Source organism: Lissotriton vulgaris, chromosome 7 (genome assembly GCF_964263255.1).
Source record: "Lissotriton vulgaris chromosome 7, aLisVul1.2, whole genome shotgun sequence".
Lineage (NCBI taxonomy): Eukaryota > Metazoa > Chordata > Amphibia > Caudata > Salamandridae > Lissotriton > Lissotriton vulgaris.
In genome coordinates, this window is record NC_141695.1 from 730,744,744 (window position 1) to 730,771,268 (window position 26,525).

Consider the following 26,525-nt stretch of genomic DNA (forward strand, 5'->3'; position numbering starts at 1 on the left):
GCTTGGTTAGGGGAGAACTGCTTTGTGTCCTAATTATAGGTAGATCGGCAGTGGCTGTGAGTTCAGCTTTGTTAGCATTTACTAGACTTTCTAGGAGGATAGCGTTCGCCTTCGTTGTTTCTTCAATATAGGTAACTTTTTCCCCGATAACCATAATTTTTTTAACCAAAGGGGATATTAAAGATTTAATGATGTGTTCAATCCGGGTCAAAGGGTCAGTTGGTATTGAAGGTAGGGGAGAATCAGAGATAGAGCATGCCCTGAATGATTGCGGAGAGATAGTACAAACCGAAGTGGGGCTTGCATCCCGCTTTCTTTTGGTGGGGGGTGTCTGAGGGTTTGTAATAAGAATACTATCTTTTTCTGTAAATGAGGAGTGGTTTCCCTGGTGGGTTACTTGGGGGTTAGGTAATTTGTTAGGACAAGGACTTATATTTAAAGGGGCACCAGTTGATTCGTTACCCTCTTGAAGCAGGATGTAATTGGTTTTGCAAATGGCATTAAGTTTTTCCAATAGTGATAGCGATTGGCAGAAGTTGGTTGTTATTAAGGGGGATTGATGGTAGAATTTTAAGTTATCCAAACTCCCGTTTCCAGGCCCCCCACAGGAGTTAGTATTATTTATGACCCCTTTACCATCCATAATGTTGGTGACTTTTGTATATAGGAGCAATATGGTAACAACGACAAACACCAGTAGTGGACCAGTGTACAATGTCATAAGTCCAAATCTGTTAGGCGGAAAGGGTATCAAAGCAGTCACGATTATGAGTCAATATGATTTAATATGATTTACCTCCTGTATCCAGTGGAAGGTAGGAAAATATAGCAGCTCGGTACCTCCCCCTTCTTTGTAGCCAAGAGGGGGGGCCCGTCCCGGCCTCCTTGTGCCTCTGAGGGCCACAGAGGGCCCGCCCTTTGCCCGGGCTTAGCCCCGAGCTCGGTCCCGCGCGCGTCCCGCATCGCGGGACCTCCCGTGTGTTTTTGACCGCCTCCAGGCGCGTCACGGGCGTCAGCGCCCGCAGGGGATGCCGGGAGTTGTAGTTCTCCCTCCGCGCAGCGGCCACCTGGTGTTCCTCGGCGGCGGCGGGAGGGAGGAAGGGCTACCAGTCAGGGAAAAGTTCTGCGTCCACCCCACAGGAATTGCTGGCGATAGCTGCGGTGATCCTTTCAGGTAGAAGCGGCGCTGGCCGATTGGCGCAGGGGAGCCCGCTCTGCCGGACCCCCCGTGTGTTTTTGACCGCCTCCAGGCGCGTCACGGGCGTCAGCGCCCGCAGGGGATGCCGGGAGTTGTAGTTCTCCCTCCGCGCAGCGGCCACCTGGTGTTCCTCGGCGGCGGCGGGAGGGAGAAAGGGCTACCAGTCAGGGAAAAGTTCTGCGTCCACCCCACGGGAATTGCTGGCGATAGCTGCGGTGATCCTTTCAGGTAGGAGTGGCGCTGGCCGATTGGCGCAGGGGAGCCCGCTCTGCCGGACCTCCCGTGTGTTTTTGACCGCCTCCAGGCGCGTCACGGGCGTCAGCGCCCGCAGGGGATGCCGGGAGTTGTAGTTCTCCCTCCGCGCAGCGGCCACCTGGTGTTCCTCGGCGGCGGCGGGAGGGAGGAAGGGCTACCAGTCAGGGAAAAGTTCTGCGTCCACCCCACGGGAATTGCTGGCGATAGCTGCGGTGATCCTTTCAGGTAGGAGCGGCGCTGGCCGATTGGCGCAGGGGAGCCCGCTCTGCCGGACCTCCCGTGTGTTTTTGACCGCCTCCAGGCGCGTCACGGGCGTCAGCGCCCGCAGGGGATGCCGGGAGTTGTAGTTCTCCCTCCGCGCAGCGGCCACCTGGTGTTCCTCGGCGGCGGCGGGAGGGAGGAAGGGCTACCTGTCAGGGAAAAGTTCTGCGCCCACCCCACGGGAATTGCTGGCGATAGCTGCGGTGATCCTTTCAGGTAGGAGCGGCGCTGGCCGATTGGCGCAGGGAACTCAATTCCGGTGGAAGCTTGTCGAGGGACAAGTACATAGGAGAGATAACTTTCTCACCCAATGTAAGCTTTACCCCCGCAGGAGAGCAATACAAAGTCGCATACAGACGTTTCAGCAAATCCAGGCCTAACAGATTTTCACCACAACCAGTAGTCAAAATCAAGGGGGCTTTCAGCTCACGAGGCCCAATTGTAAGGGGCAAAGGGCACGAAACCGGATTGCTAACAGGGGCGCCAGAGAATCCAACGGAAACATTTGTTAAGCCAGACAAAGGTGCGCCAGGGAGTTTCGAATGCATGATGGAACTTTTCGCTGCACCAGTGTCCAACAGAAAAGGCTCAACTACGCCCGAGGTGGCAACTGCGACGTAAGGCCCTCTCTGATCGACCGGAACTGATACTACTCCCTCTCTTTGTCTATGGCTGTCCTAGTAATTACCGTCGTCGATGTTGTGATCGATGTAATAATCGTCTACATTGTACTGAGCAGATCTGCTTTGTGATGATCCACGCTGATCAAAACAATTGTTAGAATCGGAAGAATTGTTGGAACAATCAGTTTGAACACCACGACCCCTACCACGTGATGCTTGTTGAGGACCGCTACGACCTCCTCTAGATGAGTTACCACTGTTTCGATCACGCAAGACTGGACAATCGAATTTCAGATGACCCTCGTTCCTACAATAGGCACACTGATTGTACCCCAATGAAGATCTCTCAGAAGAGGAGTCATTTCGGGATTGTGACCTATTCGACTGAGACTGCGATCGATTCCGCTGTTGCGAATCGTTCTGATTTGAACGTGGAGGATACGCTTGCTGCAACAGCACTTTCGTTTTGAGCTCTTTCGTCTTTTTATTGGCACAATCATTTTCCTCTTTCTCTCTATTCTCATAATATTGGGCCGTAGCCAATATTTGAGCAGAAGTAGAAACAGCCCACGCACTCTCAGAATTTCTTAATTTGTTGCTTAAGTCCGGTAACAAATTAGACACAAATTTGTCCACGAACAACCTCTGACCTCCCTCAGTGCCCATATCCTGACCACTATGATCGATGAATGCCTCCTCAAATCTCGTAAAGAAATCAGAGACACTCTCGTCCTTCTTTTGTTTGCAAGCGGACAACTTGTCCCAATTCACCTTCATAGCTGGCATAAGCGTCTTCATAAGAGTGATTATTCTCTGAGGGAGATCGGTAATGAGCTGTTCAGGCTTAGCCCCACCAATTTGACGGGTGTCTGCTGCCACAAGAGCAGGCCAGTCACCACCTAGCTCGTTTGCATGATTTTCCTGACGAATCTTCGCCCATACCGGTTGCGGTACGACGTTACCAAACAACATATCAATGTCGGCAAGATTCATTATCGTAGCATCCACTAACTGAGACAATTCTTTATAGTACCCCGCAGGATTTTTGCGAGGGTCAGGCAAAGATTGCTTTACCTGCAAAACTTCCGATCGTTTCCACGGAAGATGTATCCATACTCTCTGAAAGTGTGACAGGATCGGCGGAGCAGCGCCAGGGTTACCTGGCATCCACACTGGTGGAACTTCGCGCATGGGATACTGACCAGGAGCTTCTAGCGGTCCCTCAATATCTTCTACAAACAATGCTCGAGGCATTATAGAGGGACGAAAAGACAGCAACTGCTCGACAGCACGTCGAACATTGCTACCCACTATCATTCCGTTCGCAAACTGAAGCTGAAGATTAGTTAGAGCAGACATTGTTTCTTCAGACGCATCAACTGATATTTGGTCACGCAAAACCTTGCACATTTCCTCAAACACGAACCTCTGTGTCGGTATATTGAACTGAGAGAACGTGTCAATCACCACAAGTGGAGCATTCCTAAGGGGATATTTCATCCAAGCCATCGCCATGTTATACAGACAGTCACGTTCCCTACTACCGGGAAGCTGACTTTGCCTTTGGGGACCATCGGAACCAGCGGACTCAAGAATCGGTCCAAGAGAATTGAAGAAGTTAGCAGCAACAGAAGGGACACGACGTCCAGTAGACGGGGTAGTAGAGTAACCCAATGGGGTAACAAGAGAAGTATCAGAAACAAAGGGAACAGCAGGAGAAACCAGGACAGTAGAGACAGTGGGAGCAGGAGTATGAGGAAGTACAAGCGGAGGAGCAGTAGGGACAGAAGCAGGCAGAGGAGCAGGAACAGTTGGAAGTACAGGAACAGGAGCAGGTTGGGGAACAGGGACAGGGGGAACCACAGGAGCTGCGGTACCCTGTACATACGGAGGTGGTGACTTCATGAGATAAGACATTAAGGAGCCCTCTGTTACTTCCTCCTTCTTATCCGTATCTGCCGGTAAAGCGGGATAGCACTTATCTATAGACATGCGCTGCAATCTATCGAAAACTTCCTTTTCCTTTTCCTCCTTATCTCGCTGGAACTGCTCTGCGTTTCTTACCGTAGTAACAATACCTTCTCTCTTATTACGTTTGATCTGTTTGATTTCTCTCTACTTGGCTTCTTTACGCCACAACCGAAAGGAATCAAACATGGCCGGCCTTGCTTTCCTTTGAAACAACTTAGCTTCAAGGTTATCTAAAATCGGAGTATCGAAACTACCATGAGGTGGCCAACTAAGGACAACGTCTTTCTTAGTGTATCGAACCCAACACTCATTGAATGTAATCAGACCTAATCCGTGCTTACTGTACAGCTCATAAGTTGGAGTTCCAATCGGAGGTATCGGACAAGAGTCCTCCAATCGGGAATCCGTACCACAACTTCTAAAACAACTGAACAAAGTACTACAGCTAGGCATCGTGCACACTAACTGAGTTTCACAAACGTCAAGGGTTATAGGATCACAATATCCCTACAAAGAGCAAAACCCTCGGTTTTTGGCGACTGCAGACGTCAAATATCACAACAAAGAACAAAGTACCAAGAACCACAAATGCAATGGAACCATGCAACAACTAAGCACCCACAACAAAGGACTCTGGGAGTGACCCACAAATACTTAACTCAAAGATCGATGGCGTCACCAGGAAGGCCCGTCTATCGTCTCGCTGTACCAAGGTCTACGCCAGGCGCCAAAACAGGTCTACAGTCAGGGCAGCAGTCCGTCACAGCCGCCAGGAGGCGGGGATCTTCGCAGGAAAAGTCGTCAGGCCACTTGTTTCGACAACAGGATCGATGAAGCGGGGTGCACCTTCCCTCGGAGATTTCACACGAAGTTCCTCACGATCGTCGGGCTTTGGACCGGTACCACTGATGCAGCCCCACGTTGGGCGCCAACTGAAGGACTGGGTTCTGCTAAGACCCAGCGGTGCCAGGGATAACACCTAAAACCTTCATGGGTAACCTGTTCCGGCGTACAAATGACAGAGACACGGGACACTTCCTTCGGCGTCAAAGATTCGAGGTTTATTACTGCAGGGAACACAGAAGTCACAAGAAGTACAACACGTGTAGGTTCGAGGAGTCTGATTCGAATTGTATCTGTGGATCGCTCTTCTTATACAGTTTTCCAGCATAGGATAACATGGTGCACAAAGGTTTACAACTTGGTTCCCATCGTAAAAGGCCAAAGGGGGTCGCTTTTATGTATTCAGGGTCCGGAACATAATCACAGTAACATTTGGTAGTTCCCAACTGTAAAAACGCATCTTCCCACCAAAAGTGCATTCCAATCAGTAGTAAACGAATCGAGAGAGAGACAGAAACAGGTGCAGAGGAAGATGAGAACAGTGAGCAGATCGAAAAGGGTGTAAAAGGGGAGGTACCAGGAAACACGAGTTGCAGGCATCAAAGGGGATGTGCTTAATGAATGCACAGCTAAGACAATAGAGCGGCACGGCAAGATGTGCCTCGAGCGGGGCCATCTGCCTTACAGTGCCATCCCCCTCATCATAAAGACACCTCCAAAGGAAACGTGTCTTCCGCAGGAGCTTGGGAATCCCAGGGTCGCGAAGCGGACAGCGTCCGTTCGCTGGCTACTTGAGGGCAAGAAACAAAATGGATGCCGCATCTAAGATGGAACCCGTGGGTTCAGATGAAGAAACCCACGAAACAAACGAACAGTTCAGGTTAGCACAGCGTAAACGCGTACACCCACTAAACTCATCATTTGCGGTTCATAGATACCAGACTCGACCATATTCGTGCGAGTCAAAAACACCACTTACAATTGTCACGGAACCTCACTAGTTTATCCACTTGGGCATTCATCGACAGCTTGGAGTCCATGGTCATTCTGAGGTTTCTTACTTCCTTCGATACTTTAGGCAGTGAACCCAGTTCATCAGGCCATTTGGCAAGCGGGCTGTAATTTTTCCAATTGCCACACTGAGTATTTCAGTTTTTGAAGCATTCAATTTGAGATGGCTCCAAGTCATCCACTGATCCACAGCTCTGAGACAGCTGAAAATTGGTGATTTTCCAATGTCTTTGGAGCATTCCAGTTGAAGGAGTATTTGAGTGTCATCTGCATAGTTGTAGCACGTGAGTTGAAATGTATTGATCAGTACTGGTAAAGACTTCATGTAGATGTTGAAAAGCATGGACAAGATGATAGAACTTTGAGGGACCCCTGCTTTTGTGGAGTACAGTTTGGACGAGAAAGGTGGGGTATGGATGACATTAGTTCTGTTTCGAAGGTAGGACGCGATCCAGTCTAGAGCAGTTCCCTCTATGCCGGCTTCATAAAGTCTTTGTTTCAGAGTGTCCAAGATGATTAGTGCAGCAACCCCGTTGCGGTCAACTGTATTCTTTAGGTCATCCCAGATGGCAAGGAGGGAAGATTCAGTGCCTCTTCCCGGACGGAATCCTGTTTGGAAATCTGAAAGTATGTCATTTGCTTCAATGATTTGTGACATCTGGGCGAACGCTGCTCTTTCTATCAGTTTGCCCAGGAAAGGTCCATTTGTAATGAATCTGTAGTTGTCAGGGTTCAGCGGGACCATGTTTGTTTTCTTCAGTAAAGGGCGCATGTATGACTTTTTGAGTTCTTCTGGAAATATTCCAGTAGTTAGGGATCGTTGATGATTCTTCTTACTGGAATGGCAGCAGAGGTTGTTAAAAGAATTTTCTTGAAAGTTTGTGTCAGACTGGTGTCAGAAGGGCTGCTGGCAGGCCTGCTTTCTTTGACCAGGTCCATAAATTCATTGCGTGAGATGTGTTGGAAGGAACGGAAGGGCTTGATTAGAGCATTCTTGGATAGTTGTTTTGTACAAGGGTTAGTGCTGGTGCTTTGTTTCTGTTTTAAGTACGAGTCCAACATGTCTGCTTTGTCCGTGTAATGATTTGCCAGTTTGTCTGTGAAATCTTGAGTAACAGGTTGAGTTCCTTCTAGGCAATTTGGTTTTTGAAATTCATTGAGTATTTTATAGAATTCTTTATTTGCACATTTAGCGTTTTGAATTCTGTCTGAATAGTACCTTTTCTTAGCTTTTTTGATAGCCGACTTATATAATCTGCTAATTTTCTGTAGGTGAAGTTTGTCTTGTTTGGCGTTTGTTTTGAGCCAGGTACGTTGCAACTTTCTAATTCGTTGTTTTATGTCTTTTATTTCTATGTTTCTCCAAGGCGCTTTAGTTTGTTCCACCGCCGATAGGTGGATGGATGTAAGGTAGTTTTAGGTGAGTCACTTAGTGTTGTTTTATGTTGGAAAGCAAGCAAGTGGTGGTCTGACCATGTGACCGGAGTTATAGTTTGAAAGGTAACTAGTTCAGTATTAGCAAAAATGACATCTAGGATATGTCCAGCAGTGTGTGTCGGATTGTGGACAATCTGATGTAGGTTCAATGCGTCTAGGCCGGTGATTATTGTTTTTAGATCGGTCATATTGGTTTTATAAACCAAATGTTAAGGTCACCCAGAACCCATAGGTTGGAGTGTACTGTTATCAGGTTTGAAACTGTGTCTAGAAGTGCGTCTGGAAATGTTGCATTGCTAGGTGGAGGTCTGTAAAGGAGCAGGAAATTACAGGTGGAAGACAGTGTAGGATTGCATCTTGTTAGAAGAGCCTCAGAATTCTTTATGGAGATGTTGTCAACTTTAGTGATATGTATTGTTTGCCTGAATACAACAGCTAGACCACCTTTTTTTGGCTATAGGATTTTGGGTGATTATTTAATAGCCTAGAGGAATGGCTTCATGCAGGACTGGAGCCATATCTTCTCCCAACCATGATTCAGTTATGAATAATATGTCTGGTTTTGCATCGGTGAGAAGGTCGTAGATGTGATGCTTGTTTTTAGAGAGGGATCGAGCATGTATTAGTTGACAGTGTAGAGAGTGGCCTTTGGTGATAGTGGGACTTTGTTTTGTAGAAGAGTGATCAGTATTGTGTGGGTGTGTAGCAGGTGTGTTTTTAGTGCTGGTATTAGCTGTATTAGGATAGCAATTGTGTAGCTGTTCTGTATCGTGTTCCTCATCCAGCATGCTAAGAAGGCATTTTGATGGGTCTGCATGTGTATGTGTTGGAGATGGTGTTTGAGAGTGAGTTGGAGTGCTGTGGTGTAACATTGTTGTGAGGTAGACTTGGGGAAGCAAAGTTGTGAGGTGTGGCATGTTGCTTATATTTTTTGCGTGTGTTTAAGGCGGAAGGTGTATGAGTCAGGGGCGGTGGTGCAGCATGTAGGTCAAGTAGTAATGTTCTAAATTTTCAATGGATGAGAGGCGGTTAGAAGAGAGGTGCTGTATTGCTGTATCTGTGTTAGGTGTGGTGGAAGAGTAAAAGCTTGGCATTGGAGTTTGTTCCTTTGTGTAGTTTTAAAGGTGGGTATATGTATGTATTTTGTGATGGTAAGTATTATGAGGTGTTGTGCTCTGAAAATTTTGTTGTGCTGGTTTGTGTGATATGTTTTGCTTTTGAGGTGTAGTGAAAAGGGGTGCTGATGTATATGTTTCATGCACTGGATTTGGTTGTGTAGTATTGTTTGTGAGAGGAGGTTGTGACATAGAGGGGGTGGTGATGTGTTTATGAGTAGAGTGTATGTTGTGTGTAGGAGAAAATAAAGTAGAGGTGAGAGCGTCTATCTTAGAGTGGTTTGTTTCAAGAGTTACAAACTGTGGTGGTGTGCAGTGTGTGTGTTGTGTGTTAGTGTTATTATGGTAGAAGGGAGAGGAAGGTGTTTGTTGGACAACTGATGGAAGGATCATTATATGTTTTCTAGTGATAAAATGTAGTCTGTTAGGTGTAATTACAGTAGGGAGAGTATGTCTGAATGGGATGTAGTTATGTATGGTGTTGATTGGCGTTGTATTAGTGATGAATGTATTGATTAGAGGTATAGGATAGAGTTGTGTACTGTTTGTGGGTGATGGTGGATATGTGTGGTAGTTGGGATAGTAGGGTGTGTAGATGTGGTTTGGTTGGGTTGGTGGTGCATGCTGGTACATTAATCTGTGCATAGTGTTGTGCGTGGTGTACATTTGGTGTGAGTGTGTTGTTCTGTTTGTGGATGTGGATGGTGTGGGCTGGGTATTGCTAAATGAGGAAAAGGGCAGCATTTCTGGCCCTGGGCCTGGTCAGTCTCGAAAAGGCTCAAACAGGCTACTACCCTTGTTCTCTCCGCCCTTAACAGGCTCAAACAGGAAACTACCCTTGTTGTCTCCGCCCTTAACAGGCTCAAACAGGCAACTACCCTTGTCCTCTCCACCCTTAGCCTCGACGCCCGGGCTGAGACCCCTAAGCCTGGCCTTTTATAGCCCTAGTAATTAGGTGACCCTTTCAGCCAATGGGAACCCTAGCCCTAACACTATCCAATCACAACACTAGCCCTAAAATCTAGAACCAATAGGAGACCAGGACCTTACAGCCAATCCTAGCCCTAGTCCAAGCACCAAATCAGTTCAAAAACCCTGATCTCCACGTCCAATAAAGGCCTTAGCCCTACCAGTAGTCCCAACCCAAGTCCAAGCAGCCAATGGTACCTGTAGCCCTAGTCCCTACTTCCAATAGAAAGCCTAACCCTACTCTTAGTCCCACAACTAGTCCAACAACCAATTACACCAGAAGCCCTAAATAGCTACTTCCAATTAAAGGTCTAACCCTAGCCCTGGTCCCACCCTACTCCCAGCAACCAATAACATAGGAAGCCCTAGTACCTACTTCCAATAGAAATCCTAACCCTAGCCCTAGTCCCAACCCTACAATGATTGAATCACAGACCCAGAAACCAATAAGAACCCTCAAATACCCAACCAATGAGGACATTAACCCTAACCCAATAGAAACACCAGATACAACCACCAATCAGTGTACACATGTGCCAACCACAAGCAGACCATATAAGGTCCCAGCGACCTCAGACAAGGTTTGTGGGTCAGGAAGTTGGAAGCTGCTTCTCCTGTTCAGAATCTCCTAGGAGACAGACAGGCTCAATCCACACTTTGGACTTGTGCAGGTAAAGGCTTCACTAACTCGAAATCTAACAATACTGTTTGAATAAACCTTTACTCCCCCCGCTGGCCAAAAAACGAAGTGCACAGGCCCCAGTAAATACAGTTTAAACAGCTCACAGAAGCACCCTCTGATGTAGAATATCCCTGTTGATGGGTGGGGTGGGGAGGCAGGGGGGCTGGCCTCACTGGCTTGTGAACACAAAATGGTGGCTGGGGGTGCACTGTTTTAACACACAGGTCTTAACACAGAGCAAAGGAGAAATTTGGAGGGAAAACAGATTTGTCACCGAGGAATGAGAGGGACAAACTACATAGGTTGGACTGCAAATCCCACAATTCAACACGTTAAATGCAAACAATCATGGGCAGGGAAAACCACAAGTTTAGAACACAAAACAGGTGATAAAATATGCAATCACAGGCAGGTCAAAACTGCAATTTTAAAACTTAACAACCACAGGCAAAGACAGTAGTCAGTCAATTAGCTTTATTTCGATAAGAAAATATCATAAAAGCATTACAGAAAATAAAACAGTAAAACACCATGACTTAAAAACATTGGCTAAATAGTTAAGATAAAAATGCTTTTCAATAAGTTAGATAAAAAGGTCCTGATACAAGACTGCAATTAAACAATGATTTTTAGCCGCTTAAGTCTAATTAACCATGCCCAGCCTAGATATTTGGCCATGCCACAAACGAACAGGGGACGGGTATCATACATTAATATTCGTAAAGCATCTTTATAATGTCTGGTAGCCAGCCCTCTGCATAATGGTTTTAGCCAGATAGATCTTGGAGATTTGTAAGCCGGGCATTCAAATAAAAAATGTGCAATTTACTCCACTCTGGATGTGCAAAATATGCAAAAAAGACAGTAATCACAGAAAGGGAAAATCGTTTTGTAAACAACTTTTGTTTTGGGAAGAGACAGCACTAGTCTGTCTCCTTACTACTTCCTGGACTCTGCCCTTGCCTGTGCAGTTTCTCATGTACTCACTCTGCACCCTGAACTGGCCACTGGCCTTGCTGTTTTGCCTTTGCCTGTGCAGCTTCTCATGGACATACTCTGCGTTTTGAGCCTTGCTCGTCTCCACTCTTGGTGCCTATTTGTGCAATATGTGAATAAAGCCAGTTACTCCTGTTGTCTTTTTTGTCAGTGTCCTTACTGAATAATGTTATTTTGCTGTGTATATATGGTTTACTGTACCACATGCTCTGTATGCAACTTCAACATAGCAAAATGTCTTGGCTCACCTACTTTATTTTTTACTGGGGTGACAGGGACTTCAGTTCTTCTTTACCCTGATACTTGTGGGGGCAATGATGTCAATTTTAAATGGAATGCAGTTGTCATTTTCTTAATGTGCTCATGTTGGCTATATTGTACACATGTCAGGTTGGGGGGGCACTACCAGCACAGAGTAGGATTCTATCCACAGAATTGCAGGCAGGCTGGGCAGGGTAATCATGTATGTATGTTCTTCCTTTATGTGTGCCCAGTAGTGTATGTGTATGGTCATTTTGTGATGGCCAGTCATCCTAGTCCCATGGCTTACTTTCAATGTGTGCTCTTGGGTGGTCAAGAAGTGTGCAGTGTGAAGGGGGTGACTTTGTCGGAAGTGTTGATGTGTGTGTACGCCTGCATTGTCAACTACACACATGTGTCACCCAGGAGTTGAGTATCTGTTGTTTAGATTGTTCAGCCCTGTGGATGTAGTTGTATGCACATATGTGAGTTGTATGTTGTGCACTGTGCAGTGTCCTTGCAGTTCTGGCTGACTCCTACTTGTTGTTTATGTCACTTGTGAGTATGCAGAGTGTGTAACTGGCAATTCAGTGTTGTGTTTAGTTGACCATCCATGTGCCTTGGCACTTTTTGTGGAAACTGTGCAGACACGCTGCTCCACACTGCCACTGTGGTTGTGTTTTCTCATGCATTGCTGGCACTTGGTGCCTTTTTGCCTCCAGTATGGCATGTTGTGTGTGGTGTCATACCATCTCCTAGCTGTGCTTCAGATGCCTACCCATTGTGAGTCTCCACTCCCTCTATTTGTGTATGGTACACTCCTGCCATGTCCACTACTGACATGCAAAACACTTCACTTTGATGTCAGCTGTCCCCTTGGTTTACATATGTGTGTCTCTCCATCACTTCATTTGTGACAACTGTGCTTTGTGTGTCACTCAGGACATTTCCCAGTAGGTTATATGTGATGTTCTTGTACTGCTGGCGGTCATGGTTGCTCATATGCACTTTGTTAGACTTGGCCCTTCTTGGCAGGTTCATCTCTGAACTTTTTGCCTTAAGCTCTGACATGGTGGTAGTGTTTTGTGGCCTCTGAGCACTTTAGCACCGTGGTCCAGTGTAAAGTGTGTGCGCGCTCTTAGTGCGTGTGGTGAGATTGGCCTGCCCTCCCATAGGAATACATGGGGAATATGTGTGTCCATGGTAATTCCTGGTATGAGAGGAGTGCAGGGGCAAGTTTAGTATTTATGATCTCGTGAGAATAAATGCTGCGCAATGGTGTGCGCAGATTTATGGTGACTGGTGGAGAAATGCCACTTTTAGAAGTTGGCATTTCTGTGTTATGTGAGTCTGCCTGCCAGATGTGAATTGCATGTCCAGGAGACAGGTTGAGTCAGCCAGTGATGAATAGAGAAATCTGCATGCAGATAGTAGGGAGGAGTTGCACCTGGGACCTGAATAGGGATGTGCCTTCCCTCCACAATGCTGGCTCCACCCCCTGTGGTGTGTCTGATCACTGAGTCCCCACCTGACAAAGGGGAGAGGAGCTGGGCAAAACAGAGTGCTCCAAAACCAGTTGCATCTGGTTTACCCAGCCCTGTGCTTACAGACAAAGGAAAAAGGGTGTTTAAAAAAGGAGCTGTGACCTCATGAAAATGTTGCGCTGTTCTCTTATCTTTGGGGGGGGGCGGGGCTGCTGCTGCCAGGCTCAAGGAGGAACCACCACTAGGGACGGCCTCCCTGCTGGAGGGCCCTTTGAGCTGGCCTGCCTGCGCCCAGCCTTTGCCCCCCTTCATCCTAAAGGACTCCCCTGGACTTTGGACATTTGCTTTTATTTTGAGAAGTGCTTTGTTTTTAACCCTGAAGAGCGCTTTACATATTCTTGGCAGAACGCTTGACTTTTTTCCTTGTGAGCGATCGATTTCTGCCCAAGAGGACTGCAGATGGCCTGCAGCGTGAAGCTGCTTTGTTTGGGATACCCCATACTTGGTTGGGGAAAGCGGGTGCCCACCCCGCGTTTTTGCCGCCGTCAGTATTTCATTTACAAGTGGGTGCCCACCCCGCTAATTGATGCTGGAAACCAAACGGGAGCCCACCCCGCATTGGTACCTCTAAGGTGGGTGTCCACTCCATATCGCGGTGTATTTGGTTGTCGATTTACGAGCAGGTGCCACCCCACATTGCTGTGTATTCCACAGGTGCCCTCCCCACATCTCTGCTGTGGAAATCACTGCAGCAGCCCAGAAGTTGCCGAAACGTTGCTGGGCCGCTGCAGACGCGACCTGGAAGCCAGGTGGACCTGCTTGGTTATGGGCGGGCCGCGTGATGAGGAGGAAGTAGTCCAGGAGCCTTGCGGGCTCCAGAACGAAGTCCCGGTCCCGAGGAGAGGGACCGGGTGAAGCGAGGCTCAATTGCGGTGCGGGGCTCCCATAAGTGCAGAGAGCCCCGCAAGTGCCGCTGCTGACAAGGAGTGAGGCGGAGGGAGCCCGTAACCAAGGAGCCAGACGCCGCCAAAGCCTCCCCAGCCAAGGAAAAACCTGGATGAGCACCATCGCAGGAGACCGGAGAGAGCGGAGACGATGCAGCAGAGAGCCCGGTGCGTGGGGGCTGCATCAGGAGGTGAGGCACATTGTCGGTGCCTGTGGGGCCGGCCGGAGGAGTCCTAAGTACATTCCTGCATTGCCGCAGCTGTGCCGCATGGTCGCGGGCAGTTGCAGTCGTTACTCTGCAACAAGGGCAGTCTCCAGTAAGGGAGACAAGGTGAGGAGCTGTATCTGCCTCTCAATACGTGGCCGGGGTCGCAGCTGCCCCAGAGGTTAGCGGGCAGCAGCTGGAGTCACGTTAGGTCCCACGGTCATTTATGGGCATTCTTTGCATTTCCTGTAGAGGCCCCGCAGGTGTCCCGGTTTAATTAGTTACTGACTGGGGGTTGAACCTTGCTGCATGCCTCCCCCCCCGAGCCTGGGTGGAGCAAGAAGTCTACCTAACAAACTACCTGGCAGTCCAGGTGGAAAGCGCAGAGGCGCTAGACTGCCACTTGGAGGCCATTGGGCTCATGGGTGACATGGTGGCAGGATGGGCCTGGATCAGTGATATTTACGCCCAGGAGCAACTAATGAGCTGAGTGCACTCAGGTGAGATTTCTACGTGCCCTGCTGAGCTGTTGTCTAGGGGGCATACTAAGTTTGTGATGCATAAGGTGGTCTATGCTTATGAGGTCTGGGCCAAATGCAATTGATGCATACTGCAATTGCCTAATGTAGTCATGCCTAATACAAATGTCATGATATGATTTGCCCAAAGCGATTTATGCATAGGGTGTTTTTATGCCTACTGTGATGCCTGGGACCAATGTGATTTATGCCTCATGATTATTGCGTAATGTGTTTATGCTAATGAGGTTTGGGGCCTAAGGTGTTACTGCCTAATGTCATGTTATGATATGTTGGGATGGTGTTGAATGCTAATGTGATAATGCAGAGGTCATTATTATACCAGTATTTATTGATCGTTTCATTACTTTTGTTTTACTTACCTGTTCTGATGGTTCTGACCAGGGCCCGATTGGCGTGGTCCTGTATATAATCCCCTGTGAATATTGCCTGTGCCAGTTGGCACAGTGTATATGATGTTGTTATATTTCTAATGTGTTTATGACAATACAAAGGCTATTTTTTATATAACCCTGTGTGGAGTTCCTTTTGTGGTGTGCCTAGTGGGTTGCTGCTGTGTGTGTGTGTTGTGCAAAAGCTTTACACATTGCCTCCGGGATAAGCCTGACTGCTTGTGCCAAGCTACCAACGGGGTGAGCAGGGGTTATCTTTGGCGTATAACTCCCTTGCCCTTACTAGAGTGGTGGTTTCTGCCTGGCTTTGGCGCAAGCCTTAGTCAACCAGTAATCCCATTTCTAACACAGTTCAACTGTGTGTGCTGCCCAGTCCTCTGGTCAAGTTGTTTCCACCTTTCTGTCTCAGACGAGTGCATCTGTTGGTGTTGTGTTGAATGTATGTGTGTTTGCTGTGGTACTGCTTCACTTCCTCGGTGTGATGTTGTCTTTGTGCTGTGCTGATTGGTGTTGTGTGGGTTAAGGTTGTGTCACTCATATCTGTGTGGGGATGGTATGCTTGGTGTGCACACACTGCTTGTTGTGCATGCAGTGCTGTGGGTGTATGTTGCCTTGCCATTGCCTGGTGTGCATCCCCTGATGTCCTGCTGTGTTTGCTAAGGGATTTTTTTGCCTGTGCATCTGTTGTTGGTTTGATGTGGCTGTGTTTTTCTGTGATGGTGCACTTCTTGTCTATGTTGTGGTATGTTGTCTGTACATTGTTCCTGACTGATGAGGTTGTGCACTCCTGTTGTGTCTGTGTTCCCATTGCCTTTCCACAGTTTTGCTGCACAGGGCATGTCTGTTCTTGTTGTGGTTCTGTGTGTTTCTATTGGGTTATGGGCTTGTCTGTGTTTTTGTACAGACATTTGTTCTGGCATCCCGGTGTGTGTGTGATGTTTGTGGCTACCCACAGGGTGTGTTATTGTTTGTCTGTGTATTGACTGGGAAATATTGCCACCCTTCAGTGTGTTTGTCACTGGTGTTGTGTGCTGCTGATGTGAGGGGGGTATGTGTATAGATTCCTACTAGTGTTTGACCTTTATGGAGTGTGTCAATGGGCCCTGTGTGTTGCGCTGCTGGTGTACTCCTGTGAGGTAGTTGTATACATATGTGTGGCTGTTCACAGTTTGACTTCTGGGCCTTTCTTTCATTCTTGTGCCTATACATGGGTTGCCTTGCTATCGCCCTGGGTTGTTGCACTGAGCCGTCTGTGGTTTAACTTCACTCACTGTGACAGCCATGTGTGCTTTGATGGGCTGAGGGTGTTGTTCTATTTTACTTGTCTTGCATGTGATAAACACATGCTTGGTGGTTGTCTCCATGGCCTTCCCAGGTAAGTCAGGATCCGGTCTTTTGGCTATGCGAAGTCTTGGTAGCTGAGAGTATCCAGTTGTTTATACACCTACTAGGAACAGGGTGGTTTAAATATCCTTCTTTAGAATATTTTCTAAGTACAGCATTGCGCTAGTAGAGCACAGTAAGGTAAAGGGCGGTATTTTAGGCATATATTTTCCTGTGATTATGAAGATATTTTTCTAGCCCTGGTGGTTTAAAATTGTTAACATGGATCCCTGGGTTACACCGGGAGACTCGTGGCTAGCTAAAGGGGGCCTTATAGAGAGTCATCAGCAGACTTGTTTTTCTCCATTTCTATTAAGTTTGAGCACCCGTGGTTGATATAGGATTGTGTGCAGGACACTATCTGGAGTAACAAAACTTGGTGTAATAAGAGGGCTTGTAAATCTCATGAATAGCTAGAAGAGGTACAATTATTTCCTAAGTAATGGGCACTATATAATAAGTGCTAATATTTACAGATCCCAATATTGAAAAGAGACCTACTGAGGAGAAATTCATTGGAACAAGTCCCCCATTAATAGCAGCAACTTATCCCACATGTAGGAAGAATGTTCCCCGGACTCAACCTATACATAAACAAAGAGGTTTGAGGTGGAGATCACAGAGGAGGTAATACCTGTGATATTAGGCAAAAATAGAAAAGTAGATTGAGGTGGCGCAAATTAGATCTACTAAGATGTGGTAATATTATATTTCTATAGGTATACCTGAGACTCCTTGAGAAGTTTTTTAATGATTTATCATCCAGTTCATGGCATGAATATAGTCTGTGTCAAAAAACGATTTCTATTCAGGTAAGCCCCTGTATGTCTGCTTATCGTCAACTAGTTTAACCGGGCATGTTATATGAAGGTACTAATTGGAGTATATTACTCTATCCCTACAGATCTAATTGTAGTATCTTATCATACATCATATGGGAAAGATACTAGAGTACCCTATACTTTCTTACTAGTACTGAGATGGCTACCACGGCCCATTGAAGGTGTGATTACCACTCCATTTTCCCTCCTTCACACTCTTGTGCGAAAGGTCAAGTATGTAATATGTGTAATTGTGGGTGTGTGAATCTGGTTTATAATAAGTGCCTTGTATATCTTTGAATGAGTGTGAGCATGCAGATACAGAAGATACCATGGAATTCCTAATAAAGTTTTTGACCTTTAATATAATTTTTAAATGGATTAACTAGGTTTACTTGGGGGACCTGATTGCGATATGGTGCTAATTCTGTAGAACCCCTTTTCTGAAAAAATTGTTCATTTGGTACCCGGCTATGAAGGGGTAGGACGACCTAATATGAAATAGGTGGGGCCTGTTTTGACTATGTAGAACCCCTTTTCTGAAAAAATTGTTTATTTGGTGCTCAGGTATGATGTGGCAGGATGACCTAACATAAAAATGCTCGGGTGGTGTGGACCGGGACTCTGGTTTGGCGCTCCGCTGTCGAGCTTTTGTCATCATTGATTGAGTGGTTTCTCCGCTGCTGTGCGACTGGTTGATTGGGGCATCCTAATTTGTGGAGCGGGGCAGACGTCATTCCACACAGCAGTGAGTCTCCCTTGACTCACACCGCAATGATAGTGGGCACACACTTTGATGGCGGTTCGCGTCGCACCGCAGCAGATGGGAATTGGGCTATCTTTGGCCTTTCTAGTATGGCGGGCGTGAGATCCACTGCTCGCGGGCGGTAAAATGCATTTGCCACCGCCCGCCATCCTAATAGACCCGATAGTTCTTAGTCACAGTCACATTCACTCACTATTACGCCCACATTCTTATTCAGTATTGTTTCTTCTCACTCCGACTCACTCATTCAATGCGCTCACTCACATTCACTCTTGCTATGACTCGTACATTTTATTTCACACTTCTGGAGTGGGTGTGGTCACCCAAAGCACAGGATGCGGTCAGAAAAATTAGACCGTGTCCTGCGCAAGAGTGCTCTTCCAGGTCACTGATTAGGGGGAAATATTGGAATTGGACCCTTGAATCTGTGTTAAATATAAAGTGGTGTCTAGTAAATGTAAATTGATACTTGTATAGCGCACTACTCACCCACAAGGGTCTCAAGGCGCTTGTATGAATACTGCTGTGGAACCCATCCTGGCTTTCCCTGTGAGGCGTCCACTCCTGGGCACCCCCAAGGTGGAGGCCAGGCATCCTTAGCGTTGTGGGGGCCGTTGTGGAGATTAAGCAAGCTATTGCCCAGAGTTGCAGAGTGGGACTCCATGATTGGAATAGGCACTGAGGCGAGAATTATCAGGTCCGTATAATTTTTGAGCCCAAGACCCTCCGAGGCGGGGAATTGAACTCTGGTCCCGGGCTAGACCTCTGCATCATGGTCTGCCGTTCTAATCATTGAGCCACACTTCTCCAACTACTGGCAACTACTGATCAGCACGCACACTTCATATGTGTTTTGCACATCTAGAGGCTCCATCTTAGGACAGTTTGTCCTGGCCGGTCCTTCTCAAATGAACAACTCAGTGCAGATGTGCAGCCAGAACTAACACCACACCGCTAGTTGTTGCCGCTGGGGTGTGTAATTTGCCACTTAGCGCTTGTTCTTATGCTCATTTTTTACTTTCAGTTGAACTGCTTTTAAAAACGGGTTTACCATGGATTTGAATTGCTTTGAAAGTTGAACGTCACCTTTTTGATTTTATTAGTATTGTAGGGAACACTGACTCTTGGTGTAGAATAAATTTATTAGTTGAGGAGCAAGTATGAGCATGACCCACAGCTTGAGTATGATACAAGTAAACTGCCACTGTAATTGAACATAAACATTCCATATGACAAATCCTAAATTCTGGTACAATAGGTCCTAATGCATTCATTACATTACATCATGGCGTGTTCTCTACCTAGAACAAGGCATGACAATTAGTCACCAGTTGGGGGAGGGGGGCTCTGATTGGGGGAAGTATATTGCCTATCTACTTAAAAATAAATTTGAACTTAAAAACTGTCAATTGAATTGGACCCTTGAATCTGTCAAAACATCAAGTGAATCTTGTGGGAACCACTAATCAGCATGCACACTTTATGCACGTTTTGCACATCTAAAGCCGCCATCTTAGGACGCACTCTAGTTCTGAATGGTTCTCCTCAAATGAAGGATGCAGTGTGGATGCACAGCGGATGCAGCGCAGACAGGTGCAGCGAGTGCAATGCTAGTGCACCCAAGGCATGACAACTTCATACCCACCTGTGCCTGTCCGCACCTTTCTAGCTCCAGGAGTCAGGAACTATGCTCCTCCTCTGCCAAATAAGGTAACATATTCCCCCAATTAACTGCGAGCACTCCTACCCACCCTATCTGACCCCTGCCTGCCCTTTATAGACCTTAGCGATCCCACATGGGTCTGTGACAGTTGCTGACTGTTTCTCCAGCCGTGCCTGAGTCAGCCTTACAAGACTACACCACCAGGTTGGTGCATGTTCCTGGTTAACTGTCGCTTCCTAACAGCCCACAAGCTGGACATCTTTTGTCTTATAACAGAGTCAAAATCGGATGTATTGTTCCTCATGGAGACCGGACTACATGAGATCTCCGGTTCTGATGTAGTTCAAGCCTTGCCCTCTGGCTACCTTATCACTAGATTAGTGAGATGGTGGTAAAGCCATTATATAAATGTTCTTTTTCCCCACTTAATATTCAGAACTGTGTGAGCTTGTTCTTCTCTATAACACTGAGCCCTACTCTCACTCTTTCCAAAATACTTTTGTATCGACCATCGAGTCCTCACACGCACTTCCTTCAGCCCCTTCCCGAAGTGATTTCTGGCCTCGCTGTAGATAAGGCCAATTTCACTCTGTTTGGGGATTTTAACATGCATATAGATGACACCAATAATAGTGCCTCCAACAACCTTCTACATGGCCTGGCCTCCCTACAACTTAAATTATCAATCAACAAAAGAGTGTCACTATGAATATCCAATACTATAAACAGAAGAACAAATTATTCCAAGTGTGTTAAAGCATCAGAAAAAGCTGTTAATACAGTAGGGAAAAATAGAGTGCACGTGATCAGAGAGCTAACTAAAAAGAACCCTCAGGCCCCAGCTCAAAGCTGGTAACCAGTTATCTTCATCGGGCCCCCATTAGTAGCAGGAAAAGTGAAAAGTGCATTAAAAAGAGTGTGGACTACTCCTCCAAACTATTTTAATAAGAGGGTAGCTCTAACTCTGTTAAAACCAGTGTGTGAAAAATGTATTAATTTTTCAGGACTACAAAACGGTTGTGTGAATTTGAACCAAGGAGTCCTTTTAATAATGTGAAAAAAGAAAATAGTAAAATATGGTCAACATGTTTCTGCTTATCGAGCAAAATCAGCTCAGCTTTCGTCAGGACCAAGGGAAACTAATACTACTCGATGGTAGCCACCCCTAAAAGTGTCAGACCTAAAGAGTAGCAACAAGGAAAGATACGACCTGAAATTGTCGCAACTTCTTTATGGAAAAATCATCCTCGATTATAGGAGAAACAAATTAATATCTGTAGAGATAAACAGACAAACACAAAACTTTTGTAAGATTAATTAATTCCTCATTACGAGTCTCTGATCATGTGCAGCAGCCAAGTGAGGCCACAAGTCATATGCTGTCAATACAAATGTCTTTTTTGTCAAAAAGTGTTTTTTTTTTATCACTAATTTAGGAAAAAAACCATGTTAGTCAGATACAGCATATAACCAACGTATTAACACAAATCCGTTACACGTTGGAATTTAACTAATTATGGTTACATCGAAACAGTGCTCGTCACAACAACTGTGTAACTGTGACATATTAAACTTCCATAAAACACCTTTGGAAACGGAACGCATCAGGGGCTCAAAAGTACTCCGAAAGTGGAGGGAGAAAGCAAAGCACTTACACCTTATCGTAGTGTAGTGGGCCCCATGGGCATAGCGAAAGGAGGAAATCTTCACGTTCAGATTTAACTGGAAGTGAATGGAGTATGCGTTAGTTAGTTGTAACCGCTAGATAAACGCATACAATCCTCCGTAGGAAAAAGAAAGAGACACTAGGAAGACTTACTAGTTTCTGAGCGGCTCCCCGCCAGGAGACCTACAGCAGCCACGTCCGCCGCCCGCATCTACAAACACGGGTCTGATGTCGCGGGATATTTAAAACCCGGGAAATGAGGCGGAACGTGAATGGCGGTGTTTGCGATCACGTGGTCAGCGTAGTGACGTCATGATCTTAAAGGAGCATGTTTGTTTACATGCGCAAAAAGATATTCACGGATTGTTAACCAGCAGGAAGAATACCTTAAAACCTAAGTAGATGGAGACTGATAGTCAAAATTATTTGACATAAATGTAAAATCACGATCTTAAAGGCACATGTTTATTTACATGTGAAAAAAGATATTTTCGGGATTTTAACCAGCAGGAAGGAGATGGAGACTGATTAATCAAAATTTCTCTGACATAAACCACAGAAACAGACTTCAAATAAACATAGGTCAAGTCTGAAGTCTAGATGGAAAAAAACAGGGGTCTATTGAACCTGAAGCTGAGATCACTTATCTACGCAAGACCGATCCCCATGGGATATCGTCATTAAGGCCATGTATATGAGTTGACAGACGATATATCCATCGTTGTTCTTTTTCGAACAATGTACCTTCATTGCCCGTGTTTAGTTGTTCAATTATGACCCATTTTACATCATTCGGGCAATGACCCTGTTCGAGAAAGTGGGTGGTCAGCTTCCTGGTATTTCTACCACACCTCATATTACTGCAATGCTCTCCTATTCGCATTTTTATTTTCCTCGTGGTCATACCCACGTATCTGAGACCGCAGGGACAGGTAATCAAGTAGATAACATTACTCGAGTTGCAATTTGTGTGACACCGTAAATGCCATATTTTGCCTTTCTCTAGATGTAAGGTTTTTGTGGTCACTGTTAAATGACAAACACTGCATCCCCCACATGGGAAATGGCCAGTAATGGGAGGTAAACCCCAGGCATTCAATTCAGTAGGATCTTGTCTGGGTTGGTTTGCTCTTGGGCGGGTATGTACTAATGCATCTCGCAAACTCCTTTCTTTTTTATAAGAAAATAATGGTTTCTGCCAGTATCTACCATTACTTTTTAGGATTTGCCAATGTTTTCCAATGCAACGACTTACTGAGTTGGAAATATTACTGTAAGTAGTCACACATGTCAGGGGGACTTCAGACTCGTTGTCTTTTATATTATCTTCCAGCAATGCTTCCCTGTTGTTATTTCTCGCTCTTTTGCGGCTCTTCTGTAGTATCTTTTTGGGATAGCCTCTCTGTATCAGTTTCGTAGTTAAGTCGTCTACTTGGGTGTTAAAATCCACAAGATTACTACAATTCCTACGAACTCGTAGGTATTGGCCGAAGGGAAGGTTTTTCCGCAGGGAGCGCGGGTGAAAACTGGAGAAATGTAGGAGATTGTTTTTACTGGTGGGTTTATAATAGGTTTTACTCGTTAATCGATCACCAGTTCTCGTGAGTGTGACATCCAAAAATACAATGGTGTTGGAATCATATTGATGAGTGAATCTTAGATGAGGTTCGCAGGTATTGACCCAGTCAAAAAAGGATAAAAGACTTTCCTCAGACCCTTTCCAGATTAAAAGCACATCATCAATGTACCTCTGCCACAGGATAACATTGAGAGCATAAGGATTAGAGTTGGCCAGGATGTGCGTTTTCTCGAAGTTGTAAACGTACAACCCCGCTATGCTGGGGGCAAAAGTACTGCCCATAGAAGTACCAGTCTTCTGTAAATAAAAAGTATCCTTGTATTGAAAAAAATTCCGTTTTAAAGCCAAAGTAGCACAATCTATCACAAAGGTCTTAGATGTATTATATGACCATGTTGTTTGATCAAGGATGTCAGCCAAAACTTTGAGGGTTGCATCTTGAGGGATACAAGTATACAGACTTTCAATGTCTAAAGAAACAAGATAACATGGTTCTTCTGGTAATTGTACCGTAAGTAACATTGAAAGGAGGCTTTTCGTATCCTTGATATAAGTACTTGTGGATTGAACTAAAGGTTTAAAGAAAAAATCACAATATTTGGAGAGTGGTTCCAACTGGGAACCAATCCCAGACACTATAGGTCTTCCCGGTGGGGGCACCCGATTTTTGTGGGTTTTGGGGAGGGTGTAAAAATAAGGGATTTTGTCATCTGAATTTGTCAAAAAATCCGCTTCCTGCTTGCTAATGTAACCATCTCTTTCAGCAGTTGTGACAAGCTCCAGAATTTCATCTTTTAGAAACAGAGAGGGGTCTTGATGGAGGATGGTGTAGCTAATGGTATCTACCAGGAGACGTTTGCACTCAGCATCATAAGCCGTGGCATCCTGGACAACTATACCACCCCCCTTGTCAGCACTTTTGATGACAATTTCTTCGTTCTCCTGCAGTGATTTAATGGCCTTGTACTCCCCTGCTGTTAGATTTTTAAACGGAGCGGGCTCGGTCAGAGCCTCGACTTCCCGGGATACAGCCTGTTCAAAAGCTATGATATCTGCGGGTACCAAGTGTGTTGGAGGGGTGAAATTGGACTTCTTTTTAAAATTGGTATCACCCGGTGTAGCAGAGAGTTGTGTTTCTTGTAGTTCAAAAAAGGATTTGAGCCTGAGTTTCCGGAAGAACTCTCCCAGTTCGCATTTAAGTTTGAAACGGTCCAAACGAGGACTGGGTATAAAACCTAGTCCCTTTTCTAATACTGCAGTCTCATCTGCTGTTAGAACAACTTTTAATAAATTAGTTATTAAACTCCTTGGTTGCTCGGCCCTGCTCTCTGTTCTTGGGTTTTGCTTCGTGTGTTGTCACCTACAGATTCTGTTGGGCCCCAGTGAACTTGGTTGCCTGTTCTCCTCTTCCCTCTGCCTCTCCGGCCAAAACCTAAAAAAGGCTGCGGGTACATATTTTGTTGGAAATGTTGTGGCGGGGGGGGCAAAATGTGGATTCCAGCCAAAATGTGGTGGCAATGGAGGTTGGTTGTAAGGGTTGGGTTGGAAAACTCCAGGTCCCTGGTGTGGATAAGGGAACCATGGCTGATTGTACTGATTGTAATTCTGTTTTCCTCTACCTCTACCCCGTTGTTTATTTCCTCTACTCCCAGTACTAGAGTTGCTGGAATCTGAATCAACCGAGGTGTCTGAATCCTCATTGGTACGTGTAGTAGGGGTATAATCTGAACTTGCATAGGGGTAGGTTTTATCAAAAGACCACCTTTTTAAATCTTTTTGGAATTTTGTTACTTTCGATTGAGTAAGGTTCTCTTTATATTCATTGAGCTCTTTATTGAACTCGTCCAGTTTCTTTTTGAAACCCGTGATGGTTGCTTTAATATGGCTTTCTGTGGCCTGAATGTCTATTAACAAGGCCTCAGAAAGTCGCATTGCTGTTTTAATAATAAGGATAGCCCAATCGTGTGTGCAATGCCAGGCGATTTGCGCCCATTCTTTTCTAAAGACACTGTCTTCTAGAAATATACGCAGGGCATTGGTGACCAAAAGGCCTTTAGGGGCCATCTTGTTATTAAGGTATTCTTTCATCATGGTTCCGTGCAGAATAGCTCTAATTCTGTTTTTCCTTTGTTCACTCAGCTTATCCCAGTCAGTAGTCTGTGATATTGCTTGAGCAACAAAAGGGTCGGCAAAGAGAGAGGTGTCACTCAATATGGCGTCAGCCTCCTCTCTGGAGTATGATAGGCCCGATGCCTCCATTACAAAAGTGTAGGACGATGCACTGTTTACATGTAAATTGTAAAAAAAGGGAACTCTCGCAGCTGCACGCTGCTAAGACAACTCAAACAACAAGAGAGAAAGGGTCAGAAATAACACTCTCGTACCCCTTGTAAATACAAATACAATTACCAATCAACAAAAGAGTGTCACTATGAATATCCAATACTATAAACAGAAGAACAAATTATTCCAAGTGTGTTAAAGCATCAGAAAAAGCTGTTAATACAGTAGGGAAAAATAGAGTGCACGTGATCAGAGAGCTAACTAAAAAGAACCCTCAGGCCCCAGCTCAAAGCTGGTAACCAGTTATCTTCATCGGGCCCCCATTAGTAGCAGGAAAAGTGAAAAGTGCATTAAAAAGAGTGTGGACTACTCCTCCAAACTATTTTAATAAGAGGGTAGCTCTAACTCTGTTAAAACCAGTGTGTGAAAAATGTATTAATTTTTCAGGACTACAAAACGGTTGTGTGAATTTGAACCAAGGAGTCCTTTTAATAATGTGAAAAAAGAAAATAGTAAAATATGGTCAACATGTTTCTGCTTATCGAGCAAAATCAGCTCAGCATTCGTCAGGACCAAGGGAAACTAATACTACTCGATGGTAGCCACCCCTAAAAGTGTCAGACCTAAAGAGTAGCAACAAGGAAAGATACAACCTGAAATTGTCGCAACTTCTTTATGGAAAATTCATCCTCGATTTACTCCTCATTATAGGAGAAATGAATTAATATCTGTAGAGATAAACAGACAAACACAAAACTTTTGTAAGATTAATTAATTCCTCATTAATAGTCTCTGATCATGTGCAGCAGCCAAGTGAGGCAACAAGTCATATGCTGTCAATACAAATGTCTTTTTTGTCAAAAAGTGTTTTTTTTATCACTAATTTAGGAAAAAAAACATGTTAGTCAGATACAGCATATAACCAACGTATTAACACAAATCCGTTACACGTTGGAATTTAACTAATTATGGTTACATCGAAACAGTGCCCGTCACAACAACTGTGTAACTGTGACATATTAAACTTCCATAAAACACCTTTGGAAACGGAACGCATCAGGGGCTCAAAAGTACTCCGAAAGTGGAGGGAGAAAGCAAAGCACTTACACCTTATCGTAGTGTAGTGGGCCCCATGGGCATAGCGAAAGGAGGAAATCTTCACGTTCAGATTTAACTGGAAGTGAATGGAGTATGCGTT